Source organism: Eubalaena glacialis, chromosome 12 (assembly GCF_028564815.1).
Source record: "Eubalaena glacialis isolate mEubGla1 chromosome 12, mEubGla1.1.hap2.+ XY, whole genome shotgun sequence".
Taxonomy (NCBI): domain Eukaryota; kingdom Metazoa; phylum Chordata; class Mammalia; order Artiodactyla; family Balaenidae; genus Eubalaena; species Eubalaena glacialis.
This window is the reverse complement of record NC_083727.1, coordinates 102,385,414-102,407,315: the sequence shown is the minus strand read 5'-3', so window position 1 is coordinate 102,407,315 and position 21,902 is coordinate 102,385,414.

Here is a 21,902-nt window from a genome sequence, read left to right as displayed (position 1 = left end):
AGGCCGTGAGGTCAGCAGTCCTGACTTCTATCATTTAAGAGACTTACTAACACATAGCCCATTCTCCCACAAGCGTTTCATGCTGGAGATTCCCACAGCCTTGTTGCCTCTTTAAACAGAAAGTGTACATCCTCAGGAGTGGAGAGAGCTGTGCGTGTGAGCATCGGTGTCTCTCAGCTCTGCAAGTTCACATACCGCAGTTGCGTGCAGCCAACACTTCTGTCAGGCCACCAAGGAAAAAAGTGTGACTAATTGCAGTTGGAAAGAACGATCATCCAGAAACACCCTTTGCGGGAGGACCAGAGCTGATGGTGAGGTTCTCTTCTCAAGAGATGGAGCACATTTTCAGTCTCCTCACTGTGTGATGCTCCCGGAGAGCCACGGACTTCTTACCACGGGCTCTGCTTCTTGAATTCTCATCTGCACTTGCAGAACTGTTCCTTCCCTTTCTGTGTTCACAGTCTTGGCCTCTTGGACACCCCCTGAACCCAATTCTCATTTCAAAGCCACTCTTGCCAAAGTTAGAGAGAAATTGGTCAGGTGGAGTGGAGGAAGAAGATTCTTTAAGGAGTCTAGGCCACGTAAATTCACGCTCATCTAACAGGAGCCCAAATCCTCACGTCACCCAGCTCAACAGAAAGAAAAGATGAAAGGCTAAGCAGAGCGTCACTCAGACTCGTGCTCACGGGAAAACAAGGCAGTGGCCTGCACCAGAGGATAAGGAGCCAGCTGACCCAGAGGGTATTGAAGGAGGAGAATGGAAATGGGGGGGAGGGGACTATGGGGGGGCTCACTGAGTACCTAGCTTGCTAGGTAAAGCAGGAGGAACAGGAAGAGATTTAGAAAAGGTTGTAATACACTAAAATCTTTGAAGCTTTGGGGACCTGCTCCCTCCCTGAGGCTGAGGATGTCTTTGTGTCACAGAGAAGAACAAATCTGACTCCATATTGGATCTGTTTCTTTTCCTTTAATCTTTGTATTCTACTGCTTTTACTACAAGTTAAGAATGTTGCCCATAGCCTGAAATATACAGGAGAGCCCATTCTCCAGGCTCTGACCTTTAAAGGTATAACACTTTTCCATTCATGTAGAGAAAAGAAGTTGCAGAACAGAGAATAACATTTGTCTTGTTGGAGGTTTACAGGAACATTGTGACCTGACCTTTGTCCTGCAAGAACAAAGGATTCTGACACCAGAAGTTTGCAACAACCAAACACACCCCCTCCCCTTTTAGTATAAGAGAAGCCTGAATTATAACTTGGGTAGGATGGTTCTTTGGGACACTGATCCACCATCTTCTCGGTCTGATGGCTTTCCCAATAAAGTTGCTATTCCTTGCCCTTCTTCTTTCGATTTATTGGCCTGTCGTGCAGCGAGAAGAACGAGCTTGGACTCAGTAACATTTGGGCTTCCTCTTTGCACCACTTCATGCCACTCCTTTTTTCCTGCCATGTCCCATCAAACCTCACCAACCCAGTGTCCCAGGTCCTCGGGGCCTTACATCTTTCTGGCTGGCTGTTCGACTAAGTTGTTCTGTGTTTCCAGGAGGCCCAGGCACATAGGATTTCATTGTGTTGGTCATTAACACCATTCGCTACATATTTCTAATTCTCCCCCCTGGGTGTATGGTGGAATCATAGCTCCCTGCCCTCTAAGAGTTCTGTGTTTTCACCTTGTTTTTTCCTCTGTCCCTTGAAGCAGCCCTGTGATTTACTTTCACCACAAAATGTGAAGTGACATGTGGCACTTCCAGACAGAAGCTTTCACGCCTGTACATGACTCACCATCTGCCACTTTGCTTCTTCAGTCACGGTAAAGCCTGTGTTCAGATGCAGCCTTCACCAGCCAGAGGCCCTGGGTAACTGTGATGAGCAGAGTCTCCCCTCCTACCCTCACCGGCCCCCCCCAAACACACACGCATTTAACCATGTTGGAGATGAAGCAGGAAAAAGAAATAAACCTCTGTTATTTTTATCCACCAACATTCTGGGAGTTGTTTGTTACTGCAGCACAACTTGGTCTATCCAAACTGATGTACACGTGTACTCTAACAATGATTTTTCTGAAAATAGGAGTTAAATGCATGTGATTTTCACGTATCGGGGTCTATGGGTGCATGTTTGTGTGTATGTCTGTGTATGTGTCTTGTGGAGAAGGGAAGGTACGTTGAGCCAAAATAAGAAGACGGAGCACTGACAGTAAAGGAGAGAGTTTCTTGTATGCTAAGGGGTATTAAGTTGTACAAAACTCTTTGTCTCCAAGTCATCCCAAATAGCTCTGGTTCCTGACATTTCGTTTGTACTTGATTTAGTTATTCTTATGACAGCCTTTGCTGTCAACTGTCCCTCCTTCCTTTTGTCACTGTTTGCCTTCTGAGTGCTCCCTGCCCACACAATCTACAACTTTCTACTTCTAATGTGCTTCTTAGAATTGTGGGTAAATTAAGAGCAATTAGATTTTGAATTAGGGACTAAAGGATACCTGTGTGAGTAAAGAAGTTAAGGTGTCACACGTAGACATTCCGAAATAATAAAATTAACTTTTCATAATCCTTTATGGTATACAAAGGATTGCATTTATTTTACATGTGTGACCACTTTTAATTCTTATATCCCTGCATCTATTTTGACCATTTAGAAAATATGTTTTTGTAACGCCATACTATGTCTCTATTCCTATTTTGAATGATACCAGATAATGATGGTCTATGATAGATTGCAATCTTTTTCTCAAGTATTTTCACCAAGCCCCTTCCCTGTAATAAAATTTTAATTCCCTGCCTTTACCATGTGATTTGCAGTGTCTCCTGTCAGAGGAATATACATCCCTACCCCGTGAAATGGCGCTTGGACATATGACATGGTTTCACCAAGAGAATGTGAGCAAATGTGGTATAAACACCCCCGAAAGATTTAAGAGATTTCTCCACCTCTCTCGAGTTTTCAGCTCCACCACCAGACTGTACAAATAGTGACCACTCCTGCAGCCTGAATCCCAGAAGGGGAAGACCCTTGGAGTGGAGCTGAGCGGGTGTCCAGCAGCCATAGCCAACTCATAGCCAAAGACCATATTATGAGAGGGAATAAATTGTTGTTTTGATCCACTGAGATTTGGGGATTGTTTGTTATCACAGCACAAGCTGATTAATATCCATGCTAAGCAGGATATTACTAAAGAGGAATGCGTTAACTTTTAAAGTACTTTTACATTTCACTTTAGAAAGAGCTGGGCTGTAACCGAAGGAGCATGAGCTTTGGTATCAAGTCGACCCACCACTTTATCAACTGCTTCATCTTGGCAAATATGAAACATTTTATTTTTCTGCAACTCTTTCTATCAGAGGCAATTTTCCACTTCCACTCCACTCAATCAACCAATTCGAACTCAGAAAGACTACTTGACCACAATAGTTTGAAATACATTATTATATTAAAATCCATGAGTTCACTGTAATACTCAAAACAAGGAAAAGCCAAAAATAAACTTATTAGTCACCACTGAGATAGCCTGGGAACCAACTCTTTATTGGAAACTAATGGGAAAAATTACACACTTAAGTATTTCAATATGGACTGTATGAAATGTTCTCCAGTAAAACAAATAGTAGTGGTTGATGAGGGAAAGTTGTTCTTGACAGAAAAATTCCAGGTAATGCATATGCAATAGATGATTATTTATTAATATTATACAATCATAATTTGACAACCCCTAATAAAATAATGTTTTCAGGAAATGATTATCAACAAATTCTAAAGCCATTTGGTAAAAGATTGATGGGGAGCTGCGTACTTGCAGCGTGACAAATTATTACTTTATGGGTTGATGCCTGGTTATAAAGGGGAAATAGAACTTTACACTTGAAGGGGTCAGGCTGTCCATATCATCATCTCTAAAAGTGGGACACCCGGATATGGTGTGCCCCCTGATGTGATGTAATACGAAGTTCACAGAACATCTATGAAAGATTTTTGTCAGAAAAGATAAACCTGAGTCTAATCAACCCCTTAGCTCTAACTTTAAGCTTATAGATAATATAAGGAGTAGAGAACAAATAGAATCCATTTGATATAGCCTTGTCTTATTTTTCTGTATTAATAATATTAAGTTTGACTTATTTGTTTATTTTTACTATCCATCGGCCCTCGTGGAATATAAACTCCATTGGCACAGGGACCTTGTACAGCTGAGCCACCACTCTATTCCCAAGGTCTGTTACCATGTTTGACACGTCTTATGTGTTCAATACAAAGTGTTAAACTCACAAATGAATGAACAAGTAATTTTAACCTTGTCAAACTTGTTTCCACATCTGTAAAATGGAGATGACAATACTTGCCTTAGAGGGTTCATGCAAGGGTTAAATGAAGTAATAAACAGTGTCTGGCCCAGTTAGTAGTGCATTATAGGTGTTCAATAAATGGCATCTATTTCCTTCCCATATACTATACATCCGAGCCTCACAGTAACAGTACATTATCGGGCAGGAGTTATCGTCCGCATTTGGCAGATGAGAAAACTGAGGCACAGAAAGACAGGTCGGAAAGATGACTCTTACCTGGACTTGAATCTGGACCACACAGCCGACCATGCCGAGAAAAACCTGACTTTTATTCTCCGACACCTGCTACGAACCTCACCCAAGTTTGCAAGCTTCTTTACTCCCATCCTTCCCTCCCACTCTGGACCTGCTCATTCCTGGGGTAGGAGGTGCTGGGCTCCACGTTCCAGGGGCGCAGGCGAGCGCCGCGTACCAGGCCACACAGCCCTCCTCAGCAGAGCAGGTCTGTTGTCCTGGGCCAATATGCTGTTGTACAAACACAGGAAACCACGTACCATGTGTTCTGGACCTTCTCCGGAAGGACTGTGGTGGAGCAGCCCAATTATCCCACCACATCAGACAATGCCCAGGGGCCGGCGCCCTCACACACACACAGTGTCAAAGCTGAGCCACCAAGTCAACGTCTCATGCCGTTGTGCAGCCAATAATCCATCTAAGACGCCTTACTCTATAGAGACAGTGGTCCTTTAACTTACGCTGGATTTGGGGGGAAATGAGGCGATGTTTACTTGCTTTGACAGAGTCACTCTTTATGCCACTAATTCCAGAGATTATTTTCACTCCTAGTGCCTCCTTGGCTCTCTGGTGCAACCACAGCCAATAAGCCTTGCAGCCACTGAAATTCTCCATAATCCATCTTTCCAAACAAATCGCATTCTTCAGCTCTCTGTGCAACTGAACATTCCACTCAGTTTCCTGAACATTCTTTGGAGCATTCCCTTTTCCAAACCCTTTCTCTCTTGAATAGTACAGCACAGAGATGGCCCATGGTATGTATTTATTCACTTACCTGCTCCACCTAGGACCTAAAGTTTCGATGAGGCTGGTTTGCATAAACGTCTGCCAAATTTCAAAGAGTGTATATTGTCAAAGGGAACTGAAATGAGATGTTTCTTTTGTGGGCCATGTCTCCAAGTTGCAGAAAATGGGATCCACGGGCTGATCCTATGGTCTCTGCTATCAAGACATGTCTGCCACAAGCCCTTATGGTCTTTTTATACGTCAGATGTGGGCTCCTTAAAATCAGCCACACCAGGTCCTGCATGCTATGGAGTGTTGAAATATCCTTTGTTGACCTGAAACAAATAGACTACCAGATATTTCTCCAGCAAAGATGGGTTTGTTTGGGATCAGCAGAGAATTGCAGTTTGGGGTCTGCAACCCTGGTGAGCTATGTGCAAGTCCCCACACGGCAAGGGAAGGAGAACGCTTTTATAGAGGGGGAAAAGGAAGCTGGGAGGGCTATAGTAAACATGAGTCCGTAGCTTTCTATTGGCTGAGTCCTTCTTCCTGTTGGGCTCTGCTATTACCTCAGGGCATGAGAACTCCCCCTTCTGGTCTCCCAACTCTATTTAGTTGAGGTTTCTGTTTATTGGGGGGTTCTTTTACACTTAAAAAAATATTTTTTTAATTTTACTATTTTAAAATTTTTTTTACAGTAGGTCCTTGTTATTTATCCATTTTAAATATAGCAGTGTGTGCATGTCAATACCAAAATCCCAATCTACCCTTCCCCCACCGGTAAACATAAGTTCATTCTCTAAGTCTGTGAGTCTGTTTCTGTTTTGTAAATAAGTTTATTTGCATCATTTTTTTTTAGATTCCACATATAAGCGATATCATATGGTATTTGTCTTTCTCTGTCCAACTTACTTAGTGTGATAGTCTCCAGGTCCATCCATTTTGCTGCAAATGGCATTATTTCATTCTTTTTAATGGCTGAGTAATATTCCATTGTGTATATCTACCATATCTTCTTTATCCATTCTTCTGCTGATGGTCATTGAGGTTGCTTCCATGTCTTGGTTATTGTAAACAGTGCTGCAATGAACATTGGGGTGCATGTATCCTTTGGAACCATGTTCTTCTCTGGATATATGCCCAGGAGTGGGATTGCTGGATCCTATGGCAGCTCTGTTTTACACTATAACATAACTATAGATGCAGATATGTTTACAGCCATGCTGCTTCCTCTCTCCCCTGCTTCCTTCACATGCAGCTCACTCCAGAGTCTTACCAGCTCTGTGAATGAATCCTCATGGGTCTCGACCTTTAGAAAACAAAACAAAACAAAAAGCACAACAAACAGACCTATTTTAGGCAATGGTTTGATAAATTTTTTCTAAACTACAGGTAGTTAAATGTTTAATCTTGGCAGTTAGAGGAGATCTAAACAAGAGGCAAGGGGGCACTTGTCTCACATTGAAGGTGGCTACTGCTTGAAAATAGAAGCTTACAGGTTAAAAGGACTCAGGGGATTGTTTTAGGATATTCATTTCTATATACATAACTGAGACATTGAGAATTGGGGGTCATTTTGTTTCATTTGTTTCTATAGCAAAAAGGCAAAGAAAATATAAGCAATGTGATCATTTGTGACATTTCTTAGGTTTATTAAAGTATAAGAATACAGACTAACATTTCTGAAACAAAAATTGAAACCTGTGATTTGACAAAGAAAAGTATGTTTATGAGATTAGAACACAAAATTAGAAGCTATATTTGCCTCAGAAAAGCTGGGTGTTATAGGGGCCATATCCATAGGCAAGATGTTAGAAAAACTGTTTGAAAATGCAACGAATACAGTAAAAAGTTGTTGAATTCAATTCAGCCTGTCAGTCATTAAGCAGTTCTCGTGCACCTGCTGAGATGAAGCTAATACACGCGAGTTCACATAAATTGCAATTTAAAAATCTAACAGTTGTTTGGTTTTACTTAGTCATGAAAAAGAAGTGTTACTAGCAAATATTTTGATTATATTAAAATAATTTTAAACAAAGACTTAAATCTCGAGTTTTTGTCATCTATATCTGATATTTAATATGTTGACAATTTTAGGCAAATCCAGAACTAAAGGTTAAATTCTTTCAACAAGTATCAATAACAATATTCCAGGCATGAAGTTAACATGTAACTACATTAGCTTCTTTATAATTCTCATTGGCCCTGTTCTATGTCCCCTCCATTCTTCCTTCTACATAGTTACCAAAACAATCCTCCTAAAATACTAATTTGGTATTAATCTCCTATTTTAAACTTTTCCATGGTTCCCAAGTCAGAGTCCATTTTTTAAATTTTAATTTTTAATTATTTTTTCAAAAATTTTTATTGAAATACAGCTATTTACAATGTTGTGTCAGTTTCAGGTGTACAGCAAAGTTATTCAGTTATATATATATTCTTTTCAAAGTCCGTGTTTAAATTGCAGCATACAAGTTTCTTCGCAATCTGGCTGCCACTTAACCTTCCTATCTCATTCTCCTCCAGTTCAACTCCTGACGCTAAAAAAAATATTTTTCCAGCTCACTGAATCTCATAATTTCTAAACATTTTGTGATAGGGCTAGCAATTTACCCATATTACAATCTGTAGAGTAGTGGAAAATATGATTTCTTTATTTTGGAGAGAACAAAAGTTGAAATCTTCAGCTTGCTTCAATCACTCTTAGATAACCGAGTCTTGGCTTAGATGACTCCAGCAGAGACATCTGTCTTCTAGACATCTATATATATGAGATTAGGGTAGGATCTTGCCCACCATTCATTAGATAGACTCTCAATAAATTTACATGACTATCAGGCAGTAAAATTTTTGATAAACTTTTGATGAAAAGGCTGAAAATTATACATCAGATGATTAACTGCGGCCTAAATAAATAGGAGTTTGTTTTTACATGACAAAAAAATCCAAAGATAAGTAAGTGCTATTGTTAGTTTATCTGTTCTGTGATAACATGGATGAGAAGCTCTTTCTGGTTTTCACTCCACACGCTTAGCATAGTGGCTTTTTCCTCAGATTTCTAGCTTCGTGGAAAGAAAGGAAGCTTCAGGAGCATGCTCCCAGCCATATCCCTGTCTTATCCAGATAAAAAATCATTTTACAAAAGCCACCCCCCAGCAAATTCCACTTATAGCTCATTGATCAATACTTGGTCAAATATTCACCCCAGTCGGTAAGCGACGAATCGAAAGTAATTATCCGGCTTTTTCAACCTCACTAATGGCAAGGGAAAAAGGGGTTGGCACTGGATGTTGGTGTCTTTCTCAGTGCTTTTCAGGAGTTGGGAAAGGTGGTCCTTAGATCCCTAGAGTGTCCTTGCCAATGATCTGTCGGCCTGGTCTCTGCTGACTTTATAAAGTTTCCTGGACGACTCAGGCTCCTCTTAGCTCTGACCACTCTTTGGACCCCGACCATACACTGAGGTCTGACTACATTAGTCACTTGGTCCCTTACCAGATGGCACAACCCAGTGCATTTGCTGTAGAGTTCCTCATTCCCACCACAACAGCTTCCTCTAGCCACATTGCACAGGAATCAAGAATGTTCTATAAAGAATAATACAGTGCCCTTCTGCTTAATTACACTCTGCTACCATGTTTATTTGTAATATGGAAATGTCCCTCAACTGAATTGGAGGCAGCCTACAAGTTCTTTCCTTCTGGAACAGAACCAAAGCTCCCTGGTTCTTGGAGTTCCGTATCTTCTCCAGTATTTCAAAAGCATTCTCTCCCCACCAGTTCAGCCTTGAGTGTGTACTGGGGAGCATGGTGGAGGGACCCTAGTATCTTCCAACCTTTGTCTTTGTTCTCAGTCCTCCGATTCTCACAGGGCCTCCCAGTAATCCAAAAAATTAAGATACCTTTTACTTTCCTCCAGGCCATATCTTTCATCTTCCAAACTCCATTCTCATGGCTAAGCTGAAACAATTATCAAAGTTACCCATTCTATACAATCAGAAAAGCAGCTACGGTTGCCATCAGGCTCAATCTTTGATGTTAAATAAGAACTAAAATAATTTTTAAAGTCCTTATTCTCTCAACCTATTGCCTGTTGGCAAAATCCTATTTTGAATGTAACAATCTAATTTTTCAAAATGCTACCCTGTTATAATTTCACGTTCTTACATACAGTCTGTATTTAAGACGTGCTATATGCACATGCCTCTACTTCACCTCTCTCTTTCTATATTTGGTGATAATCCTAGGTATCCTGAAAGACTCTTTTAAATGTCACCTCCTCTGTGAAACCATTAACAACTTAGAGGGGGTTTTCTACCCTTACTTAAGATCCCAAAGAATTTTAATAGCATTATTTATAGTGCTTTCACCTTATGAGTATTTGATTAATACTCTCTTTCCCTTTGGGGGAAACCTACAGCTTATTTAAACTTTCTTTCCCTAAACCCATATGGGGATTCATGAATATGTGTTGAATGAACGCCTGATAGCATGCTTGCTTTTCCCGAGAATATATTTTACTTTTATACTAGGACAATCCAAACTGGAGGTTGATTGTCACTACTCTACTGAATGCTCTGGCAGAACAGTCTAGAACCACTCATGCCAAGCACTGGTATTTTCCAGAGTGGCCTGTGGAAATAACCTTTGGATGTGAGCTTCCTTTTAACTTATTTAAATGATTTTAACTTATCCACCCATAATATTACTAGATGAGAAAAGGAAGATTTGGGTATGGTTTTATTTTCCTTAGTGGTTAAGAGCATTTAAAATAATATTTGATTTTATATGAGTTTGAATTTCTAAACTTCTGAAAATCCTACTGTCTCAGAAGTTGAGACCTATCTCATGTTCATATTATAGTTGGCCCTGAATAAAATGTTTAAAACCACCACAAAGTTCAGTTTAAAATATATATATATATAAAAAAATAATAAAAGTTAATAATAATAAAAGTTCAGTTTAAAAAATATATATATATGGTTTATATATATATAAATCATATATATATTTATATATATATAAATCATATATATTTATATATAATGTATATATAGATATATCACTAAGCAGTTAAAATAATGGTTCAAGGTGTTGTTCCCTTTAATTTTTGTTTCTGAAAAGGAAGCTTCAAAGCATTATTATTAATCCTAAAGCATACTCATTTATTCACTTTGCTGTACAGCAGAAATTAACACATTGTAAAGCAACTATACTTCAATAAAATTTTACAAAAATAATAATACTCATTTATCTCTTCTTTGAAAACTTAACAAGGGATGGGATGTGTATCCACCTCCCTTTTTGCAAAGGGCCTGGCTTTTTAAAAGCCACATTTAACAGTCTTGTCTGCTTGTTAACCTGGTGTTGTCTTCAACTCTCTTTGGAACAGCTGTCTCCCAGCTGCAGTTAAACATTCAGCCTAGAAGCTCTCAGCCCACAAGACTTTCTCCATTATTCCCAAGTTTACCAACAGGGAAGCTGCAGTGTTCTCACAGAAAAAGCCAAAAGTTGCTTGAAGAGTTCCAGTATAAGTCATATTTTCCATTTTTATTTTATTTCTGATCCAGAGCCTTAGATCAAGTCTAATTTCTTTGAAGCCCGTGGTTTTGAGATATTAAATTTTATCACAGCATTAGTATCTGACACTCTTTAAAAGCTCCTACGGTGCATACATTTTCACCAAACACTTTAAATATTTTGTGGTTCTAAATATTATGCTGTATTTGAGTTGAGGAGCCATGGGACATATTTTAAAAGTCAAAGGACAGAGAAGGATATAGAATGGAAAAGTGATAGTCCCCCTTTGTGTTCCAATCTATGCCACAAATCTCCTTCACCTTGATGGAAGTAACTTTGATGCACTATCTTCCTATGCTTTTCCAGGGCAGGTCACAAATGTATTGATTCAGGTGAATGCAGCTTTTCACACTGTGGATGATGGGATGGATGAAACTCCTTATATCTGGGTCAACATCTGGCTTCCATTATATGTTATATACCGCAGAAAATGAAGAAGCACAAAAGCATATTATCGCAGCCTCGATTTCTTCCTCTGATCATATACACTCTCAGAAACACACGTATACACACACATCCATAGGCATTTTTACTTAAGTAGTGTCATAATATGCACACTGATGCATTTATTTTACTACCTCCTAGTCATCTTTCCATGTCCGAATATGTGACCATGTCTCATCTTTCTTAATGAGGATCTCATAGCGTGGATTTCCCCATAATCCATGTAATCATTTCTGTATCGGTAGATGCTTGGGTTGTCTACAGTTTTTCCTGTTACAAAAAAATCTCTGCAATTCTTGTCTTTTCACATATGCAAACTTTCTGGAAGGCAGGTTTCAAGAAGTAAAACCCGACAGTGATTCAGGTTTTGTTTCTGATGGATAACCACCAAATAGCTTCAAAAAGACTGTAAGAATTACACCCCACACCGTATAAAAGTCCAAGATTCCTCACACTCTCATCAACACTGGATAATAAAGGAGAAAACTTTGTATTATATATGTATGAAAAAATAAATTATGAAAAATGTACAGTGGTGTTTGTATCTCCAATTAGAGAAGAAACTTTTTTGAGATTTTTTTTATTTTATTTTATTTTTTTAATTTAAGTATAGTTGCTTTACAATGTTGTATTAGTTTCTAGTGTACAGCAAAGTGAGTCAGCTATATGTATACATAAATCCCCTCTTTTGTGGATTTTCTTCCCATTTAAGTCACAGCAGAGCACTGGGTAGAGTTCCCTGTGCTGTACAGTAGGTTCTCATTCGTTGTCTATTTAGACATAGTATCCATAGCATATATATGTCAGAAACATTTTTAAAACCTGGACATAAGCAGCACACATAAACCTGGACATAAGCAGCACACATCATTTCCCGATTAAATGGGGTTATAACTGTGTTTGTTATATTAAAGGATGAGCTCCTCCAACAAAGAGAACCCAAAATACAGTGGCTTACAGAATATAGAAATTTCTTTCTCATGTAACAGAACTGTAAAGAGCAGTTCTGATGGACAGGACAGATCTGCTAGGTGTAGTCATTCAAGACCCAGGTTCTTGCCACCTTATTGCTCCTCCATCTTCTAGAACACAAAACAAGCTAGATACCTACCATATCCAGAAAGAGTCTAGAGGAGGCTTGTTCAATGTTTTAATTTCCAGACCCAGACACGTCACTTCTGCTCACATTCCGTTGACAAGAACTTGGCCATCTAACTGCAGGGGGACTGGGAAATGCAGTCCAGCTAAGAGGCCTGGACTCAACCACAACTCCATATTCATGACAGAAGGGGAGAACAGATTTGGTCAAATTATCAGTCTTGCCACACTTACTAAACTTCCAGATATCATAGTAGTGATTCAAGTAACTAAACTAAATTAAGGAGAAAGCATTTCCTAAAGTCAAATCCAGGAGAAGAATGAATTGCTATAATCAAAAGACAATGTTTTTACATATGCGTGCTGTAAATTACACACAAACTTTGATATAAACAGAGCACATCATTTCAAATTACATAGGAATTTTCTCCCAATGATTTTTTGTTTAAGTATTTACTACTATGTGGTCCATCCTATGCCATCTAAAGGAACTGGTCATTTCTCCTTATCTGCAGAAATGACCTCTAAATATTGCAATGACTTAGAATGAAGTCCCAGGACACCCCACTTGTCACACTTTTTTCTTCAATTTGTGACAGTTTCTTCTCATGACTGTTCAATTCTGTGCCATTTTTCAAAAACAAATTTGTAATAACTTAACATTTTGAAAGTATACACAAATAAGCCTAAAAAGAATTTAGTGTCTAGAAGAAAAGTCACCAAATGCATGCTCTATATTCAGTGAGATGTCAATTCCAAAGCTGGGCCTGGGATAGAAGAGAATAGAGGAAGCCGTAAACCCTTCTAGTTGGACTCAAGTCTGCGCTGGAATACAGGCCTAACTCCAGTCTTGCTGGCACATTGAACACATTTCACTAAAGGCATACAAAAGGTCCTTTATTGTTTTCGGGAAGATGATAAGACCAGCTGAAGAGTTTAATGCCTTTTTTGGCAGTGAGAGATGGAGTCAGGGAACTTTGGCAACTCAAAGGGAGCAATAAAATGGCCATGTGAAAAGGGCACTTTGGAAATACAGTAATGACGGCAATATAAGATGCATAAATGCGATCAAGATTTACTGCTGGAGATGTTACCAGAGTTTCTGATGTGCTGTCACTCTCTACTGAGCCTGGCAGCTTGCTTTTAGAGGAGCAGGGAGTCAGAAATAAGTACCAATCAAGGTAACTCCAGGACTGCAGCCTGCTGCATTCTGACCTCATAAACAAGGTATTCTGTAGAATGTATGCACGCCAAGGACCGTGTAAAAGGTGATACAAAAGTCTCAGTTCTCAACATAGAACAGAGGAGTAAGTAGCTTACCATTAACTTTACCAGATGGCTTCTTTAAGCACGGTCATAAATAATAAGTGAATGTTATGTAAAAAGAATCAAAGAGAATGAATGGACAACTACTTCAGCCTGTCCATTTTACAAGACTTCTAATGTTTTAAAGAAACTTGGCATGTTTTTTTTCTGGAGAAGCTTACACCTCCATCCTCTGCCCCTTATAGATTACACTGATTAATCTCTTTCATGCTCATAAACATCTCACATGCCCATGTTTGTTACCTGAAGATACATTGTACTCCTGTGTTTAGCTTGGTACATTTTCCTTTCCAAAAATGTCTCTGGGACTTCCCTTCATTAGGAATCATTCTCTTTTCAGTTGAATGTCACTCTCCTGTGACAAAGACTCATTAGCTGCTTAATGAGAAGCATGATATAGCAGGAAAAATATGCCCAGGCCAACTGCCTGCTCAAGAGCCTGGCTTTAATTTTCTCAGCATCCCAACCCAATCTTTCTCTAGGAGGCCGATGATAGGGTTGAGAGTGAATTATTTGTCTGATGGCTTTCTAATAGGGAGATGGTTCCAAGAGAGTCAGGATGGAGATGGCCAATCTTCTGCACACGTGTGAGCCTAGCCAAATTACAGTCCAGAGGGCCAGTGGTGAAAGACAACACATTAACCTGCACTGACACCTGTTCATCTGACACACCCTTTCCTGAACTCAAAAGGTCTGTTTCTTTTGAAATATTTATGTCACTGAAAGTAAAGGTCATTCCATTCTGGTGTTTCACTTTACATGATGAGTAAAACTGACACTTAAAACAATGAAATCAGTTTCCAAGGCAGAGAGTAAACACACAAAGATGCATCCTTTCTGCCACAAGAGAAGTAAAGGAAATGTACATATCAGGTCCTGAAAGGTAAATCTTCAATCGATTTTAAATGGAATTTTTATTCAAATGTCCAAATGACCGTTTCTCTGGAGCCTCTTCAATTAGTCCATAGTAACCAAATTGAACATATTGCCTTATTCTATTATGCTGTGTCCTCTTGACAGTCAAATTCTGGAGAATTCAAAACAAGTGTACAAGTGAAACTGAGAGGGGTTAATATCACAAGAGCATTTGTTGCTTATTAAGATCCCCTGTGTGCTGATTCTCAGAGACATGTTAATGATTAAATTAATAAAAATAATATTTTTACCTGACACTTTAGATTTAATTTTTGTAATTTAAAAGAAAAACACAATCAAGCATAAAAGGAATTTGCATTTTGAAATAAAGTTAGTAACTTGGACTTGGGTTTCTTTTCTGTTTTCTCAATGCTTTTTGCAATATTCATGCACCTGTGGTCTCACGTCTTTTCCCATCAATCCACTGAAATTGCTGTCAACGTGTGTGTTAATGACTTCTTTGTTATTAAATCCAGGTGACATTTCTCAGTCCTTAACCTACTTTACCTCTTACTCATACATCTAAACAATATTTGCCAAATATCTACTAAGTGTCAGGCACTGCATTAAATGTCAGGCATAAATGTTGAAGCAGAGTTTATTGTGGAATAGAGGAGTTGGATATTAATGAGTTACAGAAATAATTATTCGATTGTTGACTCATAAAGTAAAAATATAGCATGCACTAAGAGAATATAGTTGGGAAATATAATTTAGTCAGAGATGTCAGCAAAATTTCCCAGAGGAAATGACTTCTAAGCTGAAATTTAAAACTTATTTACTCAAAAATACCTATGTACAACTATGTAACTTATTTATCTTCCATTCAGTCAGTCAAAAACATCAACAAACCAATATGTTCACAGATACCACATAATACTGCTCAATAGGTCTTAGCTGGGCTCACTTAAACTGATAAACTGAGGCTAGAATATAGCACAGTGCCTGATACATAATAGACTAGTGGGTAGGCTGGGGCTGACTGGTTTATAATAACTTAACTAGCATAGCTAGGATAACCAATGCATCTTTCCACTTCATCATTCTTTGGCATGCCAGCTCAGACCTAATCACTTGGCAGGCACAAGGTTTTAAGACAGAGAGAGGAAACCTGCAAAGTCTCCTCAGGTCGAGGTTCAGAAATCACACACATCAATTCCACCACAGTATACAGACCCAAGCAAGTCACAGGCCAGCCCAGATTTAATGAGTAAAGGAAATTGATAGGAGAAGCTGCAAGGTCATAATGCAAGATCAGGAAGAAAACTTGGAATAATTTGTGGCCATTTTTGCAATCTACCACAATGAGGTAGGTGTTATTTCTCCCTATTTTATAGATGATGAACTAAAGCTGGAATATATAGCACAATGCCTAGCACAAAGTAATATTCACTAAATATTATAAAAATAAAAGAATACCGTCATGAATAAATTGAATAATTAAATTAATTCATACTTAAATAGAGCTATGGTTGAGGCCTGGACTGTCTGTTTCCATGGCCTGATTCTTTCTTGTTACTCTATACTGGCTCCTGAATATAAAAAATCAAATGAGATATAACAGTTGAGGAATGACATGACTGTCTCCAGCTGGAGACTCCCATTGCTAGCCATGAGACAGCTACATAGGAAGCAGTGGCTTTAAAACATTGGATAATAAACAGCACAGAACTATGATCCCTGAGAGAAGGGAAACACATGAGGAAAACTCTACAAGTGCTCCAACTTACAGCCTAGAAGTTTCCAGGCTGAAGTACAGAGTGGGGAAATCCAAACAGAACCTGGAAGTCTTCCTAAATTTGAGATTAGTGGTCAAGAAGCTCAAGATAGTTAGAATTTGTAGAAAAGAGTACTGGAGAGGATAAAGCTGCACAGAGAGAAAGCTCCAAAGAGCTATGGAAAAATACCATTGAGTCTATGACCGAGCACAGTTCTGTGAATGCAAAAGAAGAAACTACCGAAAGCCAGGGAAAGAACCACTGAAAAGCAGAAGGTGAACAAGTTGTAGAGCTCAAATAGAGCTGGGAATAGTTCATGTTCCCCCCAGCCAGAGTAGAGAGATTTTATAATATACAGGAAAATGAGTAGAATGGCCAGAAGGGTATTGCCTTAGTAGTGGGGCTAAGTTAGCTTGAGACAAAAGGCTTCTCTGGATTCAGGAAAGCTTCAGAAGGATCAAACTATTTCCAAATAACTTAACTGTACATCAGAACAAAATCAACACTCTTTAAAGAAATTAAAAAACAAAACAAAACTAGATGTAACAATGATATTCAACATCCAGTGAAAAATTACCAGCATGTAAGAATCAGGAAAATATTTGCCCCATAATCAAGAGAAAAATCAATCAACAGAAACAGATCCATACATGACAGAAGTAATGAAACTACAAAGACTTTAGAACAGCTATTATGAATATTATAAATGCTTCATAAATTCAAGGATTAGAAAAACACATTAAAATGATGAAGAGAAAAATGGAAAATATAAAAAAGACCCAAATAGAAGTTCATGAGATGAAAATAGCAATATTTGAAATTGAAAAAATTGTATTGTATGTGGTTAACAACAGATTATACAAAAGATCAGTGAATCCAAAACATAGGAATATAAACTATTCACAAGGAAGCAAGAGAGGTAAAAAGACTAAAAAAGACACTTCCCCCACCAAAAAAAAAAAAAATAGAGCATTAGTGACCTGTGAAACAATAACAAGTGGTCTAGCGTATGTGCAATTGGAATCACAGATATGGGAATGTAGGGGGAAGGGAGAAAATATTTAAAGAAATAATGGTGTGATGAATTGGGATTGACATATATACACTAATATGTATAAAATGGATAACTAGTAAAGAAATAATGGCTGAAGTTTTCCCAAATTTGATAAAACCAATTAACCCAGATATCCAAGAAGTTTAACAAATCCAAAGCAAAAGAAAGAAAAAGAAATTCACACAACCGCACATCATACAAAATTACTGAAAACCAGTGATAAAGGAAAAAAAATCTTAAAATCAGCCATGTTGGAGAAAATATATTTTTCCAAACAAAGATATGAATTACAGCAGAATTTTTGTCAAGAAGTACAGTAGCCAGAACACAATGGTATAACATCTTTGAAGAACTTAATAATTCTATAAAGAGCAAAAACATCTGGCAAAAATGAAGGCATAAAAAAAGATTGTTTTTCAGATGAAAAGGAAAGAAAAAAAGAAAGAAAGAAAGAGAGCTGAGAAAATTCATTGCCATCAGACATGCACGAAAACAAATATTAAAGGAAGTGCTTGGGCAGAGGAAAATGGTAACAGGTGGAAACTAAAATCTACAGAAAAGAATAAAGAATGCTGAAAATGGCAAACATATGGGTAAATGTAAAATCCTTTTAAAAACTGTTTTTCTCATTTATAAATGTCTTTAAAAGATAATTATTCAAAGCAAAAATAATAATGTATTTGGGGATTTAGAGCATGTAGAAGCTAGATCACTGCAATAACAAAATGGTCAGGAGGAAGAAAATGAAAGTATACTACAGTAAGATTCTTACACTGTATGTAGCGGTGTAACATTATTATTTGAAAGTAGACTATGATAAGTTCAAGTGTGTACTCTAAACCTTAAAGCAACCGCTGAGAAAAATAAAAGCCAATAAAGAAGATAAAATGAATCATAAAAGTACTTAATTTAAATGAAGGCAGAAAATAGGAATAAAGTATCAAGGAATAGATAGGACAAACAGAAAATAAAAAATAAGAAAAAACCCTATGCAAATGGCTAAATGTTCCATTTAAAAGTCAGAGATCATCAAACTGAACTTAAAAGAACTACCCAATTTTATTCTGTCTACAAGAAAGCCACTTAAAATATGAAGACACAAATAAGTTAAAAATAAAAGAATGGAATAAAATACACTATGCAAATACTAAGCATAATAAAGTTGGAATGGCTATATTAATTTCAGATGAAGTAGATTTTAGAATAAGAAATGTTAACAGGAGTAAAAGGGGACACTTCATAATTAATGTGGGATCAATTCATCTAAAGGATGTAATAATTCAAAATGTTTGTGCACCTAATATGTGTACAAATACATTTTGAACTTTAAAATACATGAACCAAATATTGATAAAACTGAAAAGAGAAAGACAATCCAAAATTACAGCTGAAAGATGTCAAAAACTTTCTTGCAATAACATAGAGCAGTTAGACAAAAAATCAATAGGATATAGAAAACATGAACAACACTATCAACTAACTTGACCTAATTGATATTTATAGAATATTCTCCCCAACAACAGTAGAATACACATTTTTTTTTCTTCCAAATGCACACAAAACATTTACAAAATAGAGTATATTCTGGGACATAAAAAAGACTCAATAAATTTTTATAAAGTAGAATTCTTATAAAGTATGTTTTGTGACCACAAGATAATTAAACTAGAAATTAAAAATAGAAAGATGTTTGAAAAATCCCCCAAAGATTTGGAAAAATTTTAAAACATGCTTCTAAATAACCCAGGAGTCAAAGAAGATATCTCATGGAATATTTTCAAATATTTTTAACTTAATGAAAATTAAAATACAACATACTGAATGGTAGAGAGCAGCTAAAGCAATGCTTAGAGGAAAATGTATAGCATTACTTGATTTATATAGAAAAGACATTCTCAAATCAGTGATCTAAATTTTCATTTTAATAAGCAAATTAAACCCAAATTAAACAGAAGGAAGCAAGTAATAAAGGTAAAATAAGAGGAAAACAGTAAAACAATGAAGAAAATAAATGAAGCTAAACTCTAGTTTCTAGAAATGATTGTGCCCAGCCAAGGAGGCAAAATGGATTCAACAGATTATAGGATGCAGTATCAAATCACCTCATACAAACATTATCATTAATTACAAAGAAATCCTCAGTCCCTGACAGACACATTCTTACTGTTTTTCCTTGTTACTGTTCTAGAAAACATTTTTCTTCCTGTTTCCAGAAAATCTAGCACAGACATAAGTAGTCCATCTTTACCTTGCCTGGTTGCAAAGTAGGATGATTATGCATGTGGGAGCTGAATTCATAATACAACTCTGCTAAAGTATAACCCAGGAGGAAAATACCAGCCTGTTCCAGACCTGCGTCAGCAGTAAGTCTTTGCCAGGAAGGTCCAAAATGAAACAGAAAAGTAGGTTCTTGTTTCTTACATACAAAGTTGAAGGAAACATTCCCATCAGCCTCTAAACAGGAAAAGAAATCCTATTGCTTTGAAAACAACAATATTACACTTGTCTCATTTGATTTTTCAAACCAAGAGAAAGAGGTTTCAACTCACAACACTGTCTTACCCTTTTCCACTTATAACACACAGTACTGTTGAAACCAAGCAGGACCCTGTGGGGCCCTCTTGGGGTACAAAATCCTTTCTGTGTCTCCTGCTTCTTGTTTGTAGGGAAAAGGCTTTAGCCTCCTAGATCTTCCCTCCAAAGGGCAGATTCAGTTACTAATTAGGGGAGTGAGGGAATGCAGAAACAAAGGAAAAGCAGTCAAGAAACAATAGTGCAGGCATAAAGCAGAGTCCTAGCTCCTCCTCATGGGATATACATAACAATCTGATGCATATCTCTGAGTTCTTCTGTAAGAACTAAGAGCCCCACCCAGGTGGAGGTTGGTAACTTCAGGCCAAGCACAAGCACATGGACCCCAGACTGGTTGGAACAAGAAGCCTGATGATTGAGACTCCTGGAAGCCACCTTGTTACCTCCCCACCAACCAATCAGAAGAAAGTCACACACCCTGCAATGCTCACCCCAAATTTTGCCTTTAAAAACTCTTCCCTGAAAACCGCAGTGGAATTCAAATCTTTTGAGCAAGAGTTGCCCATTCTCTTTGCTTGGCCCTTGCAATAAACCTTTCTCTGCTCCAAACTCCATCATTTTGGTTTGTTGGGCACATCAACTTGGGTTCAATAATACTGCAGACATCAAGAAAAGAAAAATTCACTGGAACGTGAATTAATGAGATGGTAGTTTTAAGACCCTTGCAGAAGATCATGTTAAAGTGATCAAGTTTCTAAGGTTTCATTGTCATCACCTGCTGTGCTAACTAAGTGTCCAAAACTGTCATGCCTTCTTGGGAATAAAATAACCTATCCCTACACATGCTATTTTAAGTCCTTTCATTTCATCCTGCTTTTGAAATGACTTTATTTTCAGACACCCCAGATGTAATCCCTTCGCTGACCACAAAGTGGTTTGTTCTGAAAAATGCTGTAAAGAGCAAATTCTTTGAATCCATATTTCCTCAGTTGACATGACCAAGCTGTTACGATTTCTCAGTGACATGTGGCACTTGCATCTGTAACAAGTCATAACCAGAGGAAACTCTGGCAGCATAGTGGTTGCACAATTTAGACTCAACCATTGGAGGAGTTAAGTATTTTGGTCTTGAATTCCAGTGTGGCTTAAGGAATGTTAGCAGTCTCTTTTTCCAAAGTTGTGGTGCACATACAACCCAGTTAATTCCCTTACACAAGGCTTAGTCATTATCCCCTGTATATTTTGAGAACGTTTTGTGTGCGGCAAATTAATGCAAACTCATCTTTGTTTGGCTTCTTCCAAACTGTAATTCATTAAATTCTCTATCAGTGAGTTGTTCCACTTCTTTAGTCTGGGAAAAGTCTTTTCCAGATAGTCATCTGTAATGTTGGCCATTCCTCTTCCTTGCATAAGTACAATTTTATTAGTCATAAAACACCACAGGGGGTCCATCCAAGTTCCCTTGGAAGCTTCAAAGCCAGGAAGACACAAGGACAAGTTTTTCTTGAATTCCTTTCCACTCCCCACTCCAGAGCCCATGGCTCTCCATGCTGAAGACCCAACCATGATACCAACTCCTGAGTTCCCAGATATACCTGTTCCTAAAAATCCTAATTGCTTCCAATAGCCCAAGACCTTTACTGGACTTAACTAGAAATAGGGACAGCCATACTTCTTCCAACTCAAGGTACTTCCCTGTCTCAAGAAGGAGACTGATGGAAGTTGCAATAAAGTTTCTAGAACAAACCTTTCATACCAGCAATCAGGAAAAAAGAAATGCTCAATACTTAAAATACGGTATTCTGGTAAATACAACCAAGAGTTATAGCTTGTAGTTCTCTCTCTGTTTCTCACTTACTTGTTAGTCTTATGTAAATCTCCCCATCTCTCAGGGTCTCTCATCTCTAATATCTTTCTAGATCTCAAAGTCTATGATTCTA